Here is an 8,384-nt window from a genome sequence, read left to right on the forward strand (position 1 = left end):
TCATTTGTTGTGACTATGCTAATGTTGCTATATTAGGGAGAAATTACACACAAACACAGTAATGAATATAGTTTAAGATTTTAATGTTTTTAAACAGGAGAATAAACAGTAAGTCCAATGATGATACATATAGGATCAAATCTTGTAGACCTTACTCAGACAAAATGAATGTTTAAGGAACATATTCTGGTGAATTTACACAAACATCCTCTCTGAGGTTAACAGGACTACTCCACATGAGGAGTAAGATAGCAGGTTCTAGCCCAGAGTCAACAGAAAATTTGCCTAGATAAGGAATAAAGACTGCAGAATTTGCTGCTATTTTTTCTGTTACTTTCATGTTATACACTAGAATGAATAAATAAAGGGTGAGCAAGCACTTCTCCCGAGTGTCTGCCTTCTTGCACTCCCAAATCAAAGTTTTAAATTTTTTAAATTACTCCCAAGTGCTCATGGTTGCAAAGATAATGTGAACCGTGTGAGTATAAATCAATGCAGTGATGTCTACCGAAGTCTGCAGAGTGCTTGTAAGAATAGTTCTGAGATCTGTAAACATCTCCCTTTCATTTCAATGGGCTGTTGATGCTGAAGCCTATTGATAACATTTTAATGTGTCGGCATTCGCTATTTTTCTGTTAGTAAAATCATGCAGAAAGAAAAGGATCATAGTATAAAGATTTGGACAATTTGCTGTGAGTGACATCTAATTTTGCATGAGGAGAGGGCGGAGTGCGGCTTGTGGCTGAACTTTTTTTTTCCCCCCTAATCTGAGCCCTGCATGCAGTGCACTGCCATCTTGGAACTGAGGCCCAGCTATGAATCTGCTGGATCCAAATACGCTGCCAGCTTGTATGCAATGCTATAATCCCATTTTGCTTTCCATAACCTATTTTATATGGTCGCACTTCAGACAGCATGTTTGGGCCCTGCAGAGAGAAGCCAGGAGGCAACAGGGAGAAAAAATGGAACAGAAGTGGATGGAGAGAGAGAACCAGGCATCCAAATAGGATGTCTTGTCACTCTAGAGCTGCTCTTCTGGTTCTGAAATTCTAGTGGGGGGCATCAACCCATAACTGGTCAATTTGAACACCTTATTTCTTCCAAAGGCAGATGCATCTTCCCTCCCTCCCAAACTGTACTGTACATTATTCACCTTTTCCACTTTTCTTTCTTTTGCATTGAAATCTACAGTGTTTTGTGGGAATGCATTTTTCTTTTTCTATTACTCCTAGCTAAAGACATACTGTATCTCCAAACTGTTTTGATAGATTGCACAGAGAAGAAAATGATTCAGAGGGGGAAAAAATTTTAATGTATTTTTTGAAATATATTAGTACTAAAGCTACCTTTAAACTCCCTGCAGGTTTGAGTGCCTGTTAAATTTTCTGGATAGAGAAGACTAATTTGCCAAACAAAATCCTCACTGTAATACATCGGTTTAGCTTAACTATCTTTTTTTTTTAAAACTTCAGAATAAATGAAAAATTGATCTTTTTGGTCACTGAAATATTAAATTGTGTTGTCTGTCACTTGTTCAACATTGGCTTCTTAAAAGGGAAAACAACAATCACAATCAAGAGTTCTTCGGTGTCCAGAAGAAAATTGAAGCTATAAATGGACAGATGAATTATGTGCTTCCAGTGTTTTTCAAGGGAAGCATTTACCAAGGGAGAAAATTGTTTTAATCTTATAACAACCAAGGAGTAGACTTTGTAAAGCATGGAACACCCTCATATACATTTATTTTTTGTTGCATAGGAGCAGCACAAAATAGCTTTCAACAAATATGGATGGCAAGCGGGCTTTTTCATTGTTCACTATGTTACTTTAAATCCTTTACAAATCTCCATGAAACACTCAGGAGATCTGAACACATTGGACTAGCTGAATGTTCAGCCTTCTACAGTATTAAAAAAAATAGAGCTATTCCTGGCATTTGCTGAATATTCTATTAAAGTGGGAATAAAAAGTAAGTTTTAGACATCTGGGGTTTAATTTAATCTGGGGAAGAGGAGAAGCTATGGCCCAAACCTGAGAATTTGGAGGTGGCTGTTGTATTTATTACTTTTCAGCAGGGACAGAGTTTGTATTTTTTTGCCTATTTCTAGTTTGCTAGGCATCAATCAGAGGAAAATACACAGCTGCAGAGCTGCCACTAGGAGGCATTTACAGCCTCCCAACTTTTGACTAATGAGATCTGGTCACAGGAAAAACCTGTATTTTTCTGGTTTCAGAGTAGCAGCCGTGTTAGTCTGTATTCGTAAAAAGAAAAAAGAAAAGGAGTACTTGTGGCACCTTAGAGACTAACCAGTTTATTTGAGCATGAGCTTTCGTGAGCTACAGCTCACTTCATCGGATGCATAGCATATCATGGAAACTGCAGAAGACATTATATACACACAGAGACCATGAAACAAAACTTCCTCCCACCCCACTCTCCTGCTGGTAACAGCTTATCTAAAGTGATCATCAAGGAGGGCCATTTCCAGCACAAATCCAGGTTTTCTCACCCTTCCCCCCCCCCCCCAGACACACATACAAACTCACTCTCCTGCTGGTAATAGCCCATCCCTCTTTGAAACCTCTCTTTATAATGCGCATGATAATCAAGGTGGGTCATTTCCAGCACTAATCCAGGTTTTCTCACCCCCCCCCCACACACACACACCCCTCCAAAAACCACACACACAAACTCACTCTCCTGCTGGCAATAGCTCATCTTACAATGTGCACAGCAATAATCCAAGTTTAACCAGAACGTCTTGGGGGGGGTTTGTAGGAAAAAAACAAGGGGAGATAGGCTACCTTGCATAATGACTTAGCCACTCCCAGTCTCTATTCAAGCCCAAATTAATAGTATCCAATTTGCAAATGAATTCCAATTCAGCAGTTTCTCGCTGGAGTCTGGATTTGAAGTTTTTTTGCTTTAAGATAGCGACCCTCATGTCTGTGATTGCGTGACCAGAGAGATTGAAGTGTTCTCCGACTGGTTTATGAATGTTATAATTCTTAACATCTGATTTGTGTCCATTTATTCTTTTACGTAGAGACTGTCCAGTTTGACCAATGTACATGGCAGAGGGGCATTGCTGGCACATGATGGCATATATCACATTGGTGGATGTGCAGGTGAACGAGCCTCTGATAGTGTGGCTGATGTTGTTAGGCCCTGTGATGGTGTCCCCTGAATAGATATGTGGGCACAGTTGGCAACGGGCTTTGTTGCAAGGATAGGTTCCTGGGTTAGTGGTTCTGTTGTGTGGTATGTGGTTGTTGGTGAGTATTTGCTTCAGGTTGGGGGGCTGTCTGTAGGCAAGGACTGGCCTTTCTCCCAAGATTTGTGAAAGTGTTGGGTCATCCTTCAGGATAGGTTGTAGATCCTTAATAATGCGTTGGAGGGGTTTTAGTTGGGGGCTGAAGGTGACGGCTAGTGGCGTTCTGTTATTTTCTTTGTTAGGCCTGTCCTGTAGTAGGTGACTTCTGGGAACTCTTCTGGCTCTATCAATCTGTTGAAGTGAAGAAACAGATTGATAGAGCCAGAAAAGTCACCTACTACAGGACAGGCCTAACAAAGAAAATAACAGAACGCCACTAGCCGTCACCTTCAGCCCCCAACTAAAACCCCTCCAACGCATTATTAAGGATCTACAACCTATCCTGAAGGATGACCCAACACTCTCACAAATCTTGGGAGAAAGGCCAGTCCTTGCCTACAGACAGCCCCCCAACCTGAAGCGAATACTCACCAACAACCACATACCACACAACAGAACCACTAACCCAGGAACCTATCCTTGCAACAAAGCCCGTTGCCAACTGTGCCCACATATCTATTCAGGGAACACCATCACAGGGCCTAACAACATCAGCCACACTATCAGAGGCTCGTTCACCTGCACATCCACCAATGTGATATATGCCATCATGTGCCAGCAATGCCCCTCTGCCATGTACATTGGTCAAACTGGACAGTCTCTACGTAAAAGAATAAATGGACACAAATCAGATGTTAAGAATTATAACATTCATAAACCAGTCGGAGAACACTTCAATCTCTCTGGTCACGCAATCACAGACATGAGGGTCGCTATCTTAAAGCAAAAAAACTTCAAATCCAGACTCCAGCGAGAAACTGCTGAATTGGAATTCATTTGCAAATTGGATACTATTAATTTGGGCTTGAATAGAGACTGGGAGTGGCTAAGTCATTATGCAAGGTAGCCTATCTCCCCTTGTTTTTTTCCTACAACCCCCCCCCAAGACGTTCTGGTTAAACTTGGATTATTGCTGTGCACATTGTAAGATGAGCTATTGCCAGCAGGAGAGTGAGTTTGTGTGGGGGGGGGGGGTGAGAAAACCTGGATTAGTGCTGGAAATGACCCACCTTGATTATCATGCGCATTATAAAGAGAGGTTTCAAAGAGGGATGGGCTATTACCAGCAGGAGAGTGAGTTTGTATGTGTGTCTGGGGGGGGGGGGGGAGGGTGAGAAAACCTGGATTTGTGCTGGAAATGGCCCTCCTTGATGATCACTTTAGATAAGCTGTTACCAGCAGGAGAGTGGGGTGGGAGGAAGTTTTGTTTCATGGTCTCTGTGTGTATATAATGTCTTCTGCAGTTTCCACGATATGCTATGCATCCGATGAAGTGAGCTGTAGCTCACGAAAGCTCATGCTCAAATAAACTGGTTAGTCTCTAAGGTGCCACAAGTACTCCTTTTCTGTATTTTTCTGTGCATTTTCTCTTGCATAGTTATTACATGAGAGCTGCTTTTGCATTTATGCAAAGTATGCACAAATAGTCAAAGTTTACCTCTTTACTGTTGATAAACAGAACCACTTCTGGAAAAAAATCAAGACGTTTTCAATAATAAAAAGGATTTAATTCTCTTTTTGGGAGAAGTAAATAAACCTATCTAAATCTAAAATGGTGTAAATTATCAAATGTAAAAAAGGACGAAATATAAACTGTAATAACCATATTTAAATCCCTCATTGATTTCAACAGAATTTGGCAGGAAAAGTAATAGAAATGGTGATCAGTTCTATAAAGTATTAATCCGGTTCCTGAATGGATAGTTGAGAAGGCTGTATTATCACCAAGGAAAATGGAGTACTCCTCCTATTATTGTTGTACTGTGTTGCAAATATGACAATGAAATTTACCTGTTACTGGAGTCCTCTCTGTTAGGTGTTTGCCAGAAGCCTTTAGTTTACCTAAAAGTAAGGGCGGGGGTGGGGGCGGGAACAGACTGTCTTTCTGTGATTAGAATTACCTGATGAGGTTTGGGGGTTATTTTAGTTCCTGTGTGTGTGGAAAGGAGCTCATGAAGTTGGCCTTATGCAGTTTAGGCTAGAAATCAGCTCATGGCATTTGGCTGGCAAATATTTTAAGAAAATTTTCCTCCAAAGAGTTTCAATGTAGAATTGTGTGTGCGCGCCTTGCTCATGACATAGATTGGAAATTTAGGGCCTGCTCCTGCTCGCTTAGAAGTACTTTGGCATTGTGCAGGATCTGGCCCTTAGTGCTGTGTGAAGAAAATGTTGAGATAGGCTAAGGAAGGAGAATCAAATGAGTAGGGAGGTTTCTAATGGGAGAGTTCAGGACAACCAAGGTGGGTTTGTCTCTGAGACTTTAATCTTCGTTCCCTCGGCTCTTTTCACTCGTGCACAGTAATTGTTAGATATCAACTCTGTACATTCAGGTAGCTGGTGGTAATGGACAATTCTGGTTGGACTCACCACCTGACCAGTGTATCTGTTTTAAGTCTGGCCAAGGTGCCTGGGTAGCTCCCACTTTGGTTGTTCTAATAAGACCATTCATTTTGGGGTATATGTATTGGCAGAGATTCCACTGGGTATCTTGTTCTTGGTTGTATGTGAATGCTGGTAGCAAGAGAAAGTGTTTGGTGTTTTTTCTCCTGAAATGTTTTAGAATCAGGTTTAATAGAGGATAAGTCAGCTTAGTGCTAGTAAGGAGAAGGAGCAGGTTGTATTCATGTGTAAATATTCCTACTAGAAGTTTATGAATCATTATCCAAGGTTCTTGAATTCTGATAAGTTTCAGGACTGAATTCAGGTTCTTAAAGGTCAGTGCAACACCAGTAGGAAAGGTAATTGATGATGGTGGGCAAGGAGAAGTAAACAAAAGTGAGGAATTGTGGCACTTTGTGGACAGCAGGTAGCAATGCCTGGTGCCCATACAATGGATAGCATGTCCTTGACACACCTACTTTTGGCTAGGATGGCCTAAATTCATTTGGCCATGGACAAAAGAGAAATGTGGCCACAGGGTCATTACGTAGGGATACATGTTCCACTGCTCTGATATGGAGGAGACCAAATGGTGAAATCTACATGAAACTGAATTTATTTTGACATATAAATGGGGAGCTGGTGTAGTCCAGTGGACATGGGTTCAGTTCCAAAATCTGCCATTGACATGCTGTGAAGCCTTGGGCAAGTCCTGTCACTTCTTTGTCTTTTGCTTTTCCCATCTGCAAATCGTGAATAATTATACTTATCTTTCTTTGAAAAGCACTTTGAGATCTATGGATGAAAATCATGCTAGGAGAGCTAAATATTCTAGATTTTGTTTTGTTGTTTTCAATATTATATCTATGCTATAACAGTAGCTGCCTTTGGGCAGCACTGGGATTTTCAAAGTTGGCAACATTTATATTTAGATTTTGTTTAAAAGAAGGGTTAGTCTGAATTATTACTTTAGATTTTCAGGCAGACTGGCTATTTGGAATGTCTACTGGACACTTTTATAATTATGAATAGGAAAATGTAATTCAATGTTTCCTTGATTGGAGGTAAGAGGCTAGACCATGTATAGACCCAAATCCTTATACTTCAGCATATGCAGTCCTTGACTGAATGAAATTAAAATAGTATGCAGCAGGGTCACACATTTTTCAGCCTTGTGAGTGCTCAGAGGGACAGCACACAGCATGAGTGCAGTCACGCGTTACTGACATAGGGCTAGGAGTGCTTGAGGCCCGATCCTTCATTCCTTACTCAGGCAAAACTGTGCTCCTGGATGTAAGGACTGCAGGGCTAGGTTTGTGTTGGAAGGCGCACAGTTCCATTTGACGTAACGGTTGTGCCTTAAAGAAACCTCCATCTGTGTGCTGCCATCTGTGATATGTGAAGGGTTAATTAGACAGAGAAAATTATCTAATCTGTTGCTGCAGATGGGGATTCAAGTGAGGAAATTCTGATGCTATGTTAAGCCCCAAGACCTGAATTTGTTTTCTTAAAGCCCTGTCTATAAAAATGTTTCTCAGCACTTTTCTTACTATGTTTTTGTTTTAGCTTGCAAAGAAACCCCTAAAATGTACTCATTCATTATGCTTCTATTCATCCAGGGTGACACTACCTCTTTTGCAGGAAACCCCCACGAGACCCTGTGTACCGCTAGACTCCCACTTAAGTCCTGAAGTGGGATGTAAATGGTGGCTCTCTGCACAAGGGTGAATTTCACCCATAGTACATTGCTTCCACTGCTTCTGCTTGGCATAACTCTAAATGAAGTGAAAAATCAGACACGAAAGGAGTGTTAGGAATGGCCAGGAGCGTGGATAATGCACCTAAGCACAGAGCGCCTAGGGACCAGGGGAGAAAACATAGGAAAGAATCCAGAACACTGGGGTGCAGGAGTAACTGCAGCCCTAAGGCTTTGACAACTTAACTGCTGATCTTTTCCACGTTGAATAGCTGGAGCATTTTATAGTGCTGCTCAGGTGGATGGCATTAAACGCCTCAGCAATGTAGTTCTCATCTTTTCATCTTAGGTAACTATCTTCAAATATGTATTTTAAAGTATTATTTAATACCCATAAAGAGAAACCAATCAGCAGGCAAGGACTGGGTCACAAATATTGCCAACATAAACAAAAGAAGAAACCAAATCCCATTCTGTGCAGCATTCAATGCAAATCAAAGAGTAAGAACATTAAAAGTATCCATCAGTCATGGGCAGGTAAGGGGGAAAGAACTCTTGGATGAGTCCGTCTCTTGATTAAATTAATTGCTTACCAGGAAAAAATGGGCCAGATCTCCAACTCCTTTCTAGCTGCTTTGTGCTACAAAAATCGGGTGGGAACGCTGACATAATGGGACAGTGGGAATTCCCGAGATCCCCCAGCATAAGGGATAAGAAGGGAAGCGCACTGTGCTCTGCCAGTCCCCCGGCCAACAGAACAGACCCTAGAAGACCATTTCTGCCAGTGTAACTTAGCAGCCTAATGCGAGTTGCATTGCTTACTCCAAAGATAAATTTGGCCCATGGATAGTATGGGAAGTACATTAGTGTAGGAAAAAAATTTTCAGGCCATTACCTATTTATTCTTTTGGGGGCCCTTCTTAAGTGTTTATATT

Source organism: Natator depressus, chromosome 7 (assembly GCF_965152275.1).
Source record: "Natator depressus isolate rNatDep1 chromosome 7, rNatDep2.hap1, whole genome shotgun sequence".
In the NCBI taxonomy this organism is placed as follows: domain Eukaryota; kingdom Metazoa; phylum Chordata; order Testudines; family Cheloniidae; genus Natator; species Natator depressus.